The 16,779-nt window shown below is 36.7% G+C and overlaps 1 pseudogene; it reads right to left on the bottom strand.

The window, feature by feature from the left end:
- Positions 1-1,197: 1,197 nt before the first annotated feature.
- Positions 1,198-11,797, bottom strand: LOC114023796 (annotated as a pseudogene).
- Between the last annotated feature and the right edge of the window lie 4,982 nt (positions 11,798-16,779).

Genomic DNA, 16,779 nt, shown 5'->3' with positions numbered 1-16,779 from the left:
AGAACAAGTATCTTTTATAATCTTGACCAAAATGAAATAAATTGACAAAGCTTTCTTTAGGAAGACTGTTATAAATGCTGCTGTTAGTGTACTTACCTCAGTGATTCCCCAGTGTCAGGTCACCAAAGATTCTGGAAGCTTTCCTGGTCTCGATGTGCTCTGAATGATCAATGAGCCAATCACTACTATATTGCCTATGGCTTGGACAAAAACTTTGGTGTCAAAAAATGTGTTGATCTTTGACCTTTGAAGCAGAACTTTTTATATCTGTTCTTACACTGAAGATGACATCTTTGAAGTCAAGTCCACAGCTGGAGAAACCCATTTGGGTGGGGAAGACTTTGATGATTGCATGATCAACTATTTCATTGCTGAGTTCAAGCAAAAGCATAAGAAGGATATAAGTGAGAACAAGAGGGTTGTCTGTAAACTGCACACCTCTTGTGAATGTGCAAAGAGTATGCTCTCTTCCAGTACCCAGGCCAGTATTGAGTTTGACTCTTTTTATGAAGATATCAACTTCTGTACTTCTATCACCCATTTCCATTTTTCAAAGCTTAGTATTAAATATCAAATATTTTCTTTCACTGTAATTTTTCATCATTCTGCTGGGGGGATATGGTAGTGGTAGGAGAATTAAAACAAATTAGATGAAGCCGGGATAAACTTCCATGATTAGCCAGTGTGGTAAAAGTGGGTGGCTTTGTTCCTATTGCTGTATATGCAGATCCAGATCCTGGAAAGTTGAGACCAAGTTATGGTCGTTTTCAAAAGTATTCTATGAAAAGAATGGCTAGTGCTATGCCAGGTTACAAAATAGGAATGAGGGACCATTTTGTTCTAGAAATTGAATTTCTGAAGAAGACCCAATTCTTTAATTATTTCCAAAATGACTGGAGAAAGGAAGGTGGAAAGGAATTTCAACCCGAGTTTCAAAACACTGTCCACGTGAGGCAACTGGTTGCTGTTCTGAGGAGAGGAATGCCTTAGTCAGACTATTTCCTCCAATTCCAGACATGGAAATTGAGAATTGACAGCCTATTAGGTGTAAGAGTGGGCTGAGGCTAAGCTGGTATGGAATGTACTAAGAAGTTTCTTCTAGAAACAGACAACTCAAGTCTTCCTTTTGCTTCAGCAGAGAAACAGTTTTTAAAAAATACTTGGGAAGTTCCTCTTCTACCCCGATGGTGGGTGGATTCAGAGAAGGGAGTAATTAGTACAACCACCTTCAAAGCCATAATGGAATTCCTGAAGGTGGAAATGCCATAAAAGTGGACAAAGGCTGCCAACCACCACCAAGACATGGAAAATCTGATGTTACTGGAACCACATATCAAATTCGCCAGGAAAGAAGCACTTAGGAATTCGGGCAGCAAATAGCCCAGCTCCAGTGATATACATCACAGCCATGAGGAAGAAATAACCCCACTGTTGTGGCCTTGACAAAACCTTCTACAATAGTGAAATGCATGGTAGGCACAACTCCTCTCAAACCAAGTCCCAGGAACACTCCTGCTCTTATTTGTCCATTTTTGGGTGTGGCAAAACAGTCCCACTAGATCACAGTGGTGGAGAGATATCCAGGACACAGATAATGAAGAGGTAGCTGAGTTGTGGCCATGGAGAGCAGTAGAACTAGTAATAGAGCCATGGGACAAAGCTGCCCAGGATCAATAGAGCAATCCCTGAATAGTCCAATTTGGAAAATGTCCAAGATACTTTCTCTGAATGACAGCAGTCAGTGTGAAAGAGCCGGGAGAAGCTGAGGCAGAGCACAGCACCCAGAAAAAAAACATTCTGAAGACCACTTTCTCAAAGTAGATGGGTCCAAATGTTGTCAGTCTCAGTGTGGATAAGAAAGATGCTCTTAAAACAGGCACAGAAGGAAGGCATGGATGGTCTACGACTATGTAGAATGTAGTCATTGTCCTTTTGCCGGTCACAGAGCACATCATAGGGGATGATCCGCCAGTGTCCTTCCCATACCTTACATACAAACTCTTCCATCTTCTCCATGGCATGGTGGACTTATAGGGGCAATGTCAGTACCCACACCTCCTCCTCTTCTTGGGGTAATGGACAGGTTTGCTCTTCTTCAATTTTGGTGGAATTGGGAAGTCATCCGTTTACCCTTCTCTATTGGTAGGGATCCTAGCTTGGCAAGCTCCATTATGCCTGGGTCTTCAATATAACTGCTGCCCCACTGCCCTGCCCAATCACAGAAGACATCTGGTTGGCTCACCCACATCCAGCAGCTTCAGTGTACCTGAACCCTGAAGCTTCCCAGTTCTAGGGGCAGAGAGCTCCCTTTGGTGGTAGACTGGGTCAAGCTCCAGCAACAGCAGCAGCAATAGCAGCTGAAGGTTCTGATAGGCCGCCTTCCTGGGCAAAGTGCTGACACCAGCCTCAACCTTGGCCCCAGTGGCAGAGGAGCCTCCACCCCCCAGGGACACAGAGGTTCTGACCAGAATAAAAACTTCTTGAGGGCAAGGGCTTTTTTTCTTTTTCTTTTTCTTTTCTTTTTTTCTTCTTTTGGTTTTGTATCTCCATCATGTAGCTCGGTGTTTGCATATTTTCACAGAAACCTTAACCCTCCTTATCCTCTCCCACCTACTCTCTAGTGTAGGGAAAACTCCCACTTAGCAAATTTCTTCTACTAAAACAGATATTCAACTTCTCTGTAATTTATGGTTTTAAGAAGTTGGATGTAGATTTTGATTCATAATGTGACTGATCCCAATAATAGAACCAGGGTCTTCCTGAGTCTAAGATGAACTGTTTATTAATTCCACTACTACTTCTCAATATACACAAAATGGGCTTTACCAATGATAACTGAAGTGACTTCTTGACTCTCCTTTTTTGGGGCATTTCATCTCTACTATCTGAATTTCTGACAACAGAAAAAAATGTGTTTTTGAAGGGAATTTTCATTATTGGAAGTATTGCTTTAGGTATCTTTTCTGATGTTCTCAGTCTCCTAAATTCAATTCAACTATAAAAAATAAACAATAATTAGACACATACTATGTACAACGTACTGAATTCAGCTCTGGGGTTACAATAATGGAACCAATCTTTGCTGTCAAGGAATTTATTAGGGGTATATGACATGTGCACAATTACCAAAAATAAAGTAAATTGAGAAGGAAAAGAACATTAAATATAGAGAAGAAGAAAGGCTTCACAGAGGTAGTGGTACCTGAGTTGAACGTTAAAAAAAAAATAACACTTAAAGGATATAAGAAAATTCCAGGTGTCCCACACCATTCCAGGCAATGGGATGATTTGCAGAGGGAGAAGAAGAAAAGGAAAGTCATACAGAAAAGAGATATAGTGACATGTTTGGGGAATAGCACACAGGCTAATAAGGCTAGAGCATAGACTACAAGGGGAACAATGTGAAATACGGCTGAAAAGTTAGTCTGAGCCCAGATGGTGGAGAGCCTTAAATTCCAGGGATATTTTACTTAAATAATAAAATTTGAGGTTGGGCAAAACATTTTATTTTTTGTTTGTTTGTTTTTTTTTGTTTGTAAGGGCAAAACATTTTAAAAAGACTGATCATTCTGCTCTGATTTTCAAAGTCCTCCATAATCTAGTTCACTTGACTGTTCAACACCTCTCTCTCTCTATCTCTCTGTCTCCCTGTCTCTGTCTCTCTTTCTCTGTCTCTACCCCTCCTTTTCCACATAAATCTCTCAGTCAGGCCCAACTATCTTTTAACCCATGAACCAATTTGGGTCCCTACTTGTACACATTTGCCCATGCACTTCCTCTTACAATAAATGTCTTATGTAAACCATGCCTATCTACCAAGGCTGAGTTAGGTCTACTTTCTCCCTGCCATCGTTTTTGATAATTTCATTCAAGAGTTATATTTTCTTTCTCCTAATTCATAGTTGTTTTTAATTCAACTCATTTTGTCAATCAAACTTTTCTCATTATGACCTGTTTTCTGTGAATGTCTAGTTTCTTCCAACAGATATATTCTTTAAAGCAAGGACTATGTCTTTTATTTCTGTCTCATCTCCTCAATTTCCCAACCTAGCCAAGTACATTCAGTACAAACAGCTGTTTGAAAAAGATGAAAAAAAAAGCTTCTTAGTTCAAGGAAAATAGCCTACATTTGGGTTATCATGACCTCTGTGCTGTGCTTTTTACAGGTAATAACCCTGCAAAATCAAGAAAAAAATATTTATTTATGAAGTTTTTTTTTTCATGCCACTATCCCTGCTGCTATCATTTCTCCAAATAAGCTGTACTTTTCCCCATATTTCAGCTTCTTCTCCACTAAGATCAGCAATAGCAAATTTTAAGGAAAACTTCAGAGAAGGCAAAGCATTGCCTACTTTGGGAAACATTCTCTCTATGCTAAGTTCTGGTAAAATAAAATAAAATATTGTTATAGTTTAACCTCTGGGAAAAATCAAGAAACTAAACCAACTTTAGATGTTACATGGGTTTCCTCTTCACTTGGTGAGTAAACTCTTGCTCCAAACAAAATCCTGACGGAACTTAATGATGACTGTTCGATTATGACCCTTTTGATGGTTTGGTTCAATATTCTCAGCTTCCTGCAGGGCTGACTTTTTTGTAATGCACTCTATTTTAGAAATAAATTTCTTGCCTATGAGAAAGGTATAGGATCTGATTTCTACTCTCTGGAGGTGCTCAGGCGAACATGCAATTTGCCTATAAACCTTGTTGGGCTGAATTGAGCCAAAAGCAATTGAATGGTAAGTAAGTTTTTCTAACCAGTCCTATAACCAAAGACCTTTGTAAGTTACAAGGATTTTTCTCTCATAATAGAAGTACAGAATTCTTCATTGAATACATTACAAATTCTTTAGATTTCTACAACTTCTACATTATCACAGGTATTATACCTACTTTAACATCTAACCTTTCACCTTTTATGTTGTTCTCATCTCTGCTGAATTTCATATAGACAGTGTTTGCCCGCACCTCAAAGCTAGTTGTTATGTTGAATTCCAATCCCGTCCTTCAAAGCCCTGGGCTATACAATACATTTCCCTAATATTACATTTCTTGGATGATAGGAAAAAATGACATGTAACCAGAAAATAGATTTTTAAAAGTTGTTTTTAATGTACCAAGAAAAGTATTCTGGAAATGAATTCTTTTTTATCTTTGAGATTCAATCTGCCTCAGGTAGCTTTCTGGGGGTGAGAAGGAGACAAAGCGACAGCAGACAAATGAAAAAAAAGTTTTTAGAAGTTTGCATTTTTGAGCATTCCATTTGATATTTTAGGGTGTCATAGATATTTCTGTGAGCAGTGTCTCTGTGACATGAATACATAAGCCTGAATGCCTATACAATATAACAAATAGCAAACAAGTTTGCTCAAGAGGGGTCTTTCATTCTGTATCAGTTACAATATATTATCTCCTCCCAAAAAAGTCACTAATATTTTACATCAAACTTAAGAGGAGGTATTTTAATTGCACTTAATTTGAGGAATTTTAAAATGATATCTATTTCCATTTATAAGCAGGTTTCTAGTGAGACCTAGCAACATGTTTTCCTAACTCTTTCTGTCTGATCAATGGTTGACTTTTCTCACAGGTAGAATAACAAAGGTGGCTATGGCATATTGAAAGGAACTCTATATTTTGTGTCAGAAGAGCCACACAGTTGAATCCTGGGTCTGCTATGTGCTAGCTATGTGAATGAGCAAACCTATTCACCTCTTTGAGCATCCATTTCTTCACCTGTAAAATGGAGATAAAACTATTTACACAACTCACTTCCTACATTTGTTGTCATGTGAAAATAAAAGAGTCAATGTATGTAGAATACTTTCTGAACTTTAAAGTTTTGTATATGTCATTGGAATCATTTAATAAGCAGTCAGGTAGTGTAGTAGAGAGAGCACTAGGGCTGGAGTGAGAAAGATGTGTTCAATTCAGATCTCAGATATTTAAATAGCTAGGTGACCTTGGGCAAGTCACTTAATCTCAGACTGCTTCACTTACCTCAACTATAAAATGGAAAAAATAACACCTGTCTCTCAGTGCTATTGTAAGGATTCAAGGGTATAATATTTGTAAAGTACCACAGACACTGGGATATAGTAGGTGTTATCTAAATTCTAGTTATTATTATGGGATTTTTAAAAGTGTTCCATAATATGAAATCTCTCTCCCACCAAACTTTCATGTGTTGCTTCCCCAAAGAATTACCTGTTATGGTGCCTGAAATTTCAGCTTTTAAATTCACTCCAAAATTATTGTTCCTAGGAGACAGTTTTTTTTTCTTAAAAAGTAAATATATTATCTGATATAATACTGTTTTAAAATATTATCTTGCATATGCTTAAATAATATCTATGGAATAAATTAAAAATACAGATTACTTAAATGAATGGTATGGTGAGGTTAAAGATTGGTGATGATAACAAATTGAAGTGGGGCTTCTCTGTCAAAGTCCACAAGCAAATGCACTATGAAACTTCTAAATGCCCCTAGGTGTGTGGAAGAAGGAACAAGGAATAGAAAGGAATGCCTTGGCTCTGATATCTATAGCTGTAGGTCAATAGATATAGGAGGTATCCATGAGAATGTTTATTGGTGATTGGGGAGCAGATATTGAATAAAGATATCTGTCACTTTCAGAAGAATTTATTGTTCTATATGACCAGATGCCATCAACTATCATTAATGTTTCACTAATGTCTTCACCAAATGCTATGTTCTCAATACAATGTATATCAATACATTGATATACCACAATAAAGTATGCAAAGTGATTAATACTATCAGATTACATTATCACATTTGAGCTTACAAAAAAACCTGTGGAGAAAATAGATACAGGTATTCACTATATTTTACAAATAAGGAAACTGAGTCTCAGAAGATATATTGTGCTAAGATTACCAGAAAGGGGCATGACTAGGTATGTCAGGATGGAAGTGTGTTTGCTTTAAGCATTAATTTCGCCACTGTGGACAGTAGATGTGAGTAACCTCTAAAATAACGAGTTACCATACACTGGCAGCTATCATTACTGAAAAAGTATTTTCCACTTTAAGAACTATAGAAAAGAAGAAAATAGAAAAAAAAAGATAGAATCTGCTGGTAGGGAAGGTCATTTTTATAAACTATAAAGAGTAGCATCCCTTCTTAGCCTGTCCTCTTGATCCTGAGTTAGACAATCATCAATAGTTACACGTGTCTCTGTTAGCAAGGTGCCAGTGGGCATAACCAAAGTTTTTTAAAATATCCTAGAGATGACTACAAAAGACCATTATTTGTAGGATCATCAGATTGAGTTGAGGATGTATCACATTAATCTGAGATTTCCCTGAGTAGCATCAAATTGATCGGGGATTACTCTGAGCAAACCCTCATGCGTATATTTTACCAGTGATGTTCTAAAGCCAACTGGAATAGATTCTTGAGAGTCAATTGTTAAATTTTCTATGTGAGCATTTATACTTCAGAAACTGGCAAATTATGCAAATCAGGACTTGATTTATTATTTTGTTGGTTTCTAGATTTAAGGAGGTCATTAAGAAAATTATAATGTAGTTTAAATTTACAAGTGTCTCATGCCCAATTTTTTTTTTGGTTATTGTTGAGAAGCAATTTTTAAAACATTTACTGGCACATCTCTACCTTATACTAATCATAACAAATGTATATAATCTTTTAAAGATTGAAAATTGTGTCCTTCCTACCTACAATTACTCAACAGGGCTATTCAGCCACTGGAAGTCACAACATCCAACAAACACAGACAGACAGATAGACAGAGAAAACAACAAAGATAGAGACAGAGAGACCGAAAGATATAGAGACAGATAGAGAGTTTGGGGCAGGAAGCATCTTCAAGTGGCATGACCCCTGGTAGCAGAGGAGAGATTTAAGAGAGAAGTAATCCTGGTATTAGGAGGATCAGGGGTAGGGACCTCAGCTGACAGGAATACCGTTCGGGCGGAAGCAGCAAGAAGGAAATAGAAAGAATGACATTGGGGCCTTGAAGTACTGAAAACTTGAGTTGCCCGAACCATAAGTATTTCTTATATGTGGGCCTCATTACCAGTATACTCTGTGCCCATACTTCCAACAATATTGTATTCATTTTGGGAGGAATGAGCCCTACATTTATGAGGAAACAATTCTGTAACTGCTATTCTTTTTTTTTTTAAGAGAGAAAAATTTTGTTTTTTTGTTTTTGTTTTTTTAAGGGGCATATTTTACTTTGCTCACATTTTCACAAGGCAGATGGAAGAGTAGCCCTTCTTTTTTTTAATTTTACCTTTTTTTAATTCAGTATATTATTTTCCCTAGTTCCAAGCAAAAACAATTTTTAACATTCGTTTGTAAAACTTTGAGTTCCAAATTCTATCCCTTCCTCCCTCCCTGCCTCACACCCCTCATTGAGAAGACAAGCAATTTGATATACTTTGTACATGTGTAGTCATGCAAAACATTTCCATAATAGTCATGTTGTGAATGAAACCACAGACCAAAAAAAAAAAAAAAACCTCAAGAAAAGTAAAGAAAATGAAAAAAAAAAGTATGTCTCAATCTGTATTAAGACACCATCAGTTCTTTCTCTGGGCATGGATAACATTTTCATCATTAGTCCTTCAAAGTTGTCTTGGATTATTGCATTGCTGAGAATAGCTAAGTCATTCACAGCTCATCTTACAATGTTGCTGTTACTTTGTACACAGTACATTTGCCTTTGTATCAGCCCATGAAAGTCTTTCCAGGTTTTTATGAGAGCATCCTGCTCAACATTTCTTATAGTACAATAGTGTTCCACTATAATCACATACTACAACTTGTTCAGCTATTCCTCAATTGATGGGCATCCCCTCAATTTCTAATTCTTTTTCCCCAGAAAAAAAAAGATGTCATGAATATTTTATACATATTCATCCTTTTTCTTTTTCTTTTTTTTTAATCTATTTTGGCATACAGATCTAGCAGTGGTATTTCTAGGTCAAAGGATATACATGACTTTATAGACCTTTGGACACACTTCCAAATTACCCTACAAAATGGCTGAATCAGTTCACAACTCCACTAACAATGCATTAATGTATTATTTTTCCTACGTCTTCTCCAATATTTGTCATTTACCTTTTCTGTTCTATTAGTCCATCTAATACATATGAGGTTGTACCTCAGACATGTTTTAATTTGCATTTTTCAAATCAATGGTGATTTAGAACATTCTTTCATATGGTTATAAAAAGCTTTGATTACTTCATCTGAAAACTATTCATATCTTTTGATCATTTATCAATTGGGAAATGGCTCTTATTTTTATAAATTTGATTCAGTTCTCTATATGTTTGAGAAATGAGGCCTTTATCAGAGACACTTGCTTCATTTTTTTCACAATTACTATTGCTAACTGTATTTCCCTCCATTCTATTCCCCCACCCCATTTATTCTATTCTTACTCTCCTTTCACCCTGTCCCTCATCAAAAATGTTATGCTTCTGACTACCCCTTCATCCAATCTTCCTTCCCTTCTATCACCCCCCCACACTTCTCTTATGCCCTTCCCCTTCCACTTTGTTCTAGGGTAAGATGGATTTCTATACCCAATTAAGTATGTAGGTTATTCCCTCTTTGCACCAATTCTAATGAGAGTAAGATTCACTCACTCTCCCTAGATTCCCCCCTTCTGGTCCACTGTAAAAGCTGTGAGATAATTTACCCCATTCTACTTTTCCCTTTCCCTTTCTCCTTATACATTCCTCTCCCCCCTTAATTTTATTTTTAGATATCATTCCTTCACATTCCACTAACATCTATGCCCTCTGTCTGTATATACTCTTTCTAATTACCCTAGTAATGAGAAAGGTCTTATGAGTTTCATATATAATCTTCCCATGTAGGAATATAAACCATTAAACTTATTAACTTCCTTATGATTTCCCTTTTCTATTTACCTTTTAATGCTCCTTTTGAGTCTTGTATCTGAAAGTCAGATTTTCCATTCAGGTCTGGTCTTTTCATTGATAATGCTTGCAAGTTTCTATCTCATTGAATGTCTATTTTTTTCCTCTGAAGGATTATATTCAGTTTTGCTGTGTAGGTGATTCCTGGTTGTAATCTTAGCTCCTCTGTAACATCATAACCCAAGCTCCTCTGTAATATCATATCCCAAGCCTTCTGATACTTTAATGTAGAAGCTGCTAAATCTTATGCTATCCTGAATGTGGTTCCATGATATTTGTTGTTGTTTTTTTTTCCTTTCTGGCTGCTTGCAATATTTTCTCCTTGACTTTGGAACACTATAATTTGACTATAATATTCCTGATAGTTTTCATTTGGGGATCTGTTTGAGAAGGTGATTGGTGGATTCTTTCAATTTCTATTTTATCCTCTGGTTCTAAAATATCAAGGCAGTTTTCCTTAATAATTTCTTGAAAGATGATGTCTAGGCTCTTTTTTGATCATGGCTTTCAGGCAGTCCAATATTTTTAAATCCCCCCTCCTGGATCTATTTATCAGGTCAGTTGTTTTTCCAATGAAATATTTGACATTGTCTTCTATTTTTTTTCATTCTTTTGATTTTGTTATGTTGTTTGTTGGTTTCTCATGAAGTTATTAGCTTCCATTTTAATTTTTAAGGATTATTTTCATCAGTGAGCTTTTGGACCACCTTTTCCATTTGGCCAATTCTGCTTGTTTTAGGCATTTTTCTCCTCATTGGCTTTTTGGACCTTTTTTTTTGCCATTTGGATGAGTCTGTTTTTTAAGGTGTTATTTTCTTTAGTATTTTTGAGTGTGTTTCTCCTTTACCAAGCTGTTGACTCATTTTTCATGATTTTCTTGCATCACTCTCATATCTCTTCAAAATTTTTCTTCTATTTCTCTTACATGGTTTTCAAAATCTTTTTTGAGTGCTTCCATGGCCTGAAACCAATTCATAATTTTCTTGGAGGCTTTGGATGGAGGAGCTTTGACTTTGTTGTCTTCTTCTGAATGTGTGTTTTGATCTTCCTTGTCACCATAGTAACTTTCTATGGTGAGAGGTTTTTTTTTTTTTTCCCATTGTTTGCTCATTTTCCAGCCTATTTCTTGACTTTTAAAACTTTGTTAGGTAGAGCTCTGTTTCCAGAGTGGAGGGTTCATTGTCCCAAACTTCACAGATTTTGATCATTTGTTTTCAGAGACATTTCTAAGGACCTGTATGTTTTCAGTTCTTCCCAGGTGGCATGATCTAAGGAGAGCTGTTTACTCCTCTCCTGGCCTGTGTTCTGGTCTGTGAGCAACCACAAACACTCTTTTCTGCCCTGGAATTGTGAGGAGGGTCCCCACTCCACAGGAACCACAAGCTCTGCTGAGCTAGAGCTCCTCCTTGACCTGGGACTACCACCCAGGACTCTGACCAGGATCTGAGTATAGGCAAAGCAACAGAGTCCTGCCTCAGTGCTAGCAAAGATACCCACGTAATCTCTTTCTGATCCAGTTGTTCAGCCCCCTTACCGTCTGTGGTCTGAGAGCTCTGGTAGTAGCTGCTGCTGCCATTGCCACTGTTGATTCAGTCACTCCCAAGACCTGCTTCTGGTTTTCTGTGACTGGGACTTTGCTGGCGTTGCCAGGGCAGGACTGCACTCCGCTCTCACCTAGGTTGACAGACCTTTCTGGCTTACCTTCTAACTTGTCTTTGGTGTTTGTGGGCTGAGTTCTGGAAACTGCCACTGCTACCAGTAATTCAGTCACCCTGAGGCCTGCTCTGGGTTTGCTGAGTCGAGGTCTGCACTAGTGCTGCCTGCACTAGACTGTGCTCCTCTCTCATCCATACAACAGACTTTTCCTGCTGACCTTACAAGTTTTCTTGGGCTGGAAATTAGTTTCATTCCATCTTTTTGTGGGTTCTGCTGCTTTAGAATTTGTTTAGAGCCATTTTCAAAGGTATTTGTAGGGGTTTTGGAGAAGAGCTCAGGCAAGACCTGCCCCCACTCCATCATCTTAGTCCCACCTCTTCACTACTCTTCTTACTCTCCTATCTTAGTAAATGTCTTTGCTTTGAGCTGCTTATGCCTATTAGCCGACTATTAAAGTTATATACAAAAGTGGGGACTTTTAAGCTATCATTTTAGGAGTGCCCACTCAAGCAATCTTGAATCACCTTTTGTAGGGCCTAACATCTAAATGCTACCATGAGTTGTGATTGAGTACTTCACTAACCAGAATATTTCATTCTCCACACTGTTAGATTTGGATTACTGGGGAACAGAACTTTCTCTAGAAGCAGCATTTTGGTGTATGTGTCACTTATGTGAATGAAGTGAGGAGGTTAAATAAAGAAACCTACTGCATTTTATGGCAAACTCATAAAGTGTGTGTATAACTCACATAAAGTATATAGTAGGAAAATAAATTATTTACTGTGAGAACCTTAGCTGTTAAATCATTTATATACCAGTAAAGAATTTGCATAAAGGTGAGAGTAAATCCTAGAAACACATTTCCATAAGTTTCTCTCTATTTCTATCCCCACATAAATCATTAAAGCTTCTGATTTCTCAAAATACCATTGTAATATTTAGCATTCATATTCTTTGAACTAATTGAGAAAAGGGATTTCTAGTTCATTAAAGCCCAGTTATGGTCTTTTTATATATTTAAATAATATCTAAACTTATAATTTCTTCTGTATTTTTAAGAAAATATTATTACTACTAAGTTTAAGTAAGTTCAGAGTCATTTGAAATGCTGTTGCTTCTGTAAAATTCAATTCAAATTAAATAAATCTTTTTTTTTTTTTTTTTACTGGAGGACCTCTTATGTGCAAGGTCTGTGGGAAATATTAAAATTTTAAGGGATGATCCCTGACATCAATTACTTAACAGTCTCATGGGGAAAATCTTGCTTTTTTTTTCCTCTTTAAGATTTCAATTTAATTTATGGCATATCTACTACACTCCAGGCAAGGGATCCAAAGACAAATATGAAAAATTCTCTGCCTTTCAAGCATTTCTACTTCTTTGAAGCAATATAGCATGTAAATAATAAGATTTGTACAGATAATTTGAGGATGGAAAAAGCAACAATAAGCTAGAGTGGGGTGGAGAGTTCATTGACGTCTCTTTTGAAGAGATATCTATCTATTAAGTATTTCCGATGTTCTAGAAATAGAGACATCAGGACAGAGGTAAAGGATAAGTAAAATCTGGTAGATACAGGAAATTAAATGAAATGCCACCTTCTTATCATTCCCTCTTTCTAGCACCCTTGCTACTGAACCCAACCAAAATCCATTCAGTCATATTTCCCAACTATTGTTGTCACTAATATTCATAACCTTTCCCTTCTCAAGGTAAAGAGAAAGGGCTGGCTAGAAATGGTAGATGGGTGGTATATGACAATTCTAAAGCAACTCATTCAATTCAAAGTATGATGGTGCAATGATTATTTGAGGTATTATGATGTAGATAATAATGGCTAGCAAGCAAATATGAGAGAAATTTAAAATGTTGATAGACTGAAAAGCTGAACTGTTAGAATGTTTGTGATCAAAATTGCTAGTAGTTTAATTGACTTAGGAATTAAGTTGGAATCTTTTCACCTGGGGCAAAAACAATTAGATGAAAGTGTGCTCTCCAATGTCCAAAAAGTCTAGTCCTAAGTTTCTCTGGTTTGGAGGGGATAGCAAGCCTTATGAAATGGATCATGACAATGGAAATGTACGTTTGGTGGCTGGAGGTTTTATTGACAAAAATTCACAGAGAAATGAGAAAGATCTGAGAATGGTGGTCATCTCTGGTAGGAGATGTTTACCCTCCCAATACACCAAGGTCCGGGAGCTGATTCACATTTATACCATGCTAATTATATTTTTGCGCATTCCAGTGATCTTCCTACTAATACCACACAGATTCTATTTCTAGAACTAGACTAATATTTTTAATTGTAGCATATTACAAAAAGCACATTTTTAAAAAAAATTTAACTAATAAACTACTTGATCTTTCTAGGCTATTATAGCTTATTGAGAATCACTTAATGATAATATATGATTTAAATCCAATATAATTAATATAAACTTTTATACATATTTTTTAAGATATGCCCCTATGATTAATAAAATTAAAATTAATTCAATGTAAAATATATCCAAGAGATGCAAAACCTAAAACTTTAAGAGATAAACTTAATTTAAATTAGTTCTAATTCAATCAGTGTTGTAAAATATTTCACATAGAAGCGGATAAGTTTCAGGGCAAAAGATAATGTGTGAAAATACGTTTGTGTCTAAAGTGTCAAAACTTGTATTCAGGAGCATTTAGTACTTGAAAACATTTTGAATCATTTATACATTATTTGGTATCCATCATGACACCTCTAATGTATATCTATTTAATAAAGTTGTGGTTGGGGGACTTATTTTATCAGAGTTCATAAAGGGAACAAGGTTAACATTTATATAAGATGATCAAGAGAAGAGAAACCTGGGGGCTGACTATTAGAAATCATCTCCATTTCACAAAATGTTACAGTTCCTTATGTTTTTGAGTCTCCAAAATTTATCTATGGCTAAACATTTTGTATCTTACTAATAAATTAGTTAGCTGTTAAATTAGGTTTGGAGCAGCTAGATGGCACAGTAGATAGCATGCCATGCCTTAAGTCAGGAAGACTCCTCTTCCTTTGTTCAAATCTAGCCTCAGAAACTTACTAGTTTTGTGACCCTGGGTAAGTCACTTAACCCTCTTTGCCTCGGTTTCCTCATCTGCAAAATGACCTAAAGAAGGAAATGGCAAACCATTCCAGTATCTTTGCCAAGAAAATCTCAAATGGGGTCACAAAGAATCATAAAAAACTGAAATGATGGGACAATAACAACTAAATTTTAATTTTATGATTCTTTTAAGGCTTGTAGCCCAGGACTAATCTTGAATTATTCACTGTCTCGCACCACCACCACCTCATATAATCGGCAACCAAGGTCTCTCAATTCTACCTTTGCAACATCTCTCAAACATGCCCCCTTCTCTCCTCTGACACTGCCACCACTATAGTGTAGGCTGTCATCACCTAATGCCTGGATTATTTTAACAGCCTGCTGGTGGGTAAGCTGTCTCAAGTTTCTCCTCATTTCAATATATTCTCCTTTGTTGTTGCTGTTTACTTTCAGTCGTGTCTAACTCTCCATGACCCAATTGGGGTTTTTTTGGCAAAGATATTAAAATGGCTTACCATTTCTTTCCCTAGTTCATTTTACATTGAGAAAACTGAGGCAAACAGTGCTAAGTGCCAAGGTCACACAGCTAGTAATTGTCTGAGGCCATATTTTAACTCAAGTCTTCCTGACACCAGACTGGCACTCTATCCATGCCACCTAGCAAGTATCTGAGGTTGGATTTGAACTCAGGAAGATGAGTTTTCCTGATTCCCATCCCAGTGCTCTATCCACTATGCCACTTAGCTGCGTCCAATCTATCCTCCAGTCAGTCACTAAAGTGATTTTCCTAAATTACAGGTCTTTTCATGCCATACACACACACACACACACACACACACACACTCACACGAGCACACATGCACACTCACACATGCTCATCTCCCCCAACACACACTCAGTAAATTTTACTGGCTTCCTGTTGCCTCTGAGATCAAATACAAAATATTCTGTTTGGCATTAAAAGCTCTTTAGAACCTAAGCCTCCTAACTTTCTAGTTTTCTTACACCTAGCTCTCTGACATGTATTCTTCCATCCTGTGAAACTGCTTTGCTGGTAGATCCATGAACAAAACACTTCTCAGCTCTAATCATTTTCTCTGTCTTTCTCCCATACCTGGAACATTCTCCCTCCTCTGCTCCAATTACTGGCATTCCCAGTTTCTTTAAGCCCCAATTAAAATTTCACCTTTACTGGAAGTCTTCTCTAACCTTTCTTAATTCCACTGCCTTCCCTCTTTTAATCATTTCCTATTTATCTTGTATGCTGAGGAAAGAAGAAACATAAAGGAAAAGGGGAAAGGGAAAATATACCCAACTGAATGCAGCATTCAAGAGAATAGCAAGGAGAGATGAGAATTATCTTAAATGATCAATGCAAAGAAATAGAAGAAAATAATATAATGGTAAAGACAAAAGGTGTCTTCAGGGATATTAGAGATATGGAGGAAATGCTTCGTGCAAAAATGGGCATGATAAAAGCCAAAAATTGCACAGACTTAACAGAAGCAGAAGAGATGAAGAAGAGGTGGCAAGAATACACAAAATAGCTATGGAAGAAAGATCTTAATATCATCAATAATCATGATAGTGTAGTTAACTGATCTAGAGTGAGACCTCCTAGAGAATGAATTCCTGTGGGCCTCAGGAAGCATGGCTAACAATAATGATAGCAGAGGTGATAGAATTCACCTCAGCTATTTAAAAGCCTAAAATCCTGTTGCTAAATGATTAACTACAATAGACTTAGTTCTTCTCAGCAATACAATGATCTAAGACAATAACAAAAAACTTGGGATGGAAAATGCTAACCACATCCAGAGAAAGAACTATGGAGTCTGAATGCAGATCAAAGCATACTATTTTCACTTTTTTTGTTGTTTGTTTTTTGTTCCTTCTTTCTCATGGTTTTTCCCTTTTGTTCTGATTCTTCTTTGACAACATGACTAATGTGGAAATATGTTTAACATGATTGTACACGTATAATCTATGTCAGATTGTTTGATGTCTTGGGGAGTGATTGGGGAAGAAGGGTGGGAGAGAAATTTGGAACTCAATTATTTTTTACAAAAATGAATGTTGATGATCTAACCATT

The sequence above is a fragment of the Vombatus ursinus genome, unplaced genomic scaffold (genome assembly GCF_900497805.2).
Source record: "Vombatus ursinus unplaced genomic scaffold, bare-nosed wombat genome assembly UNPS02014818.1, whole genome shotgun sequence".
Taxonomy (NCBI): Eukaryota; Metazoa; Chordata; class Mammalia; order Diprotodontia; family Vombatidae; genus Vombatus; species Vombatus ursinus.
This window is presented reverse-complemented; position numbering and strand designations above follow the sequence as displayed.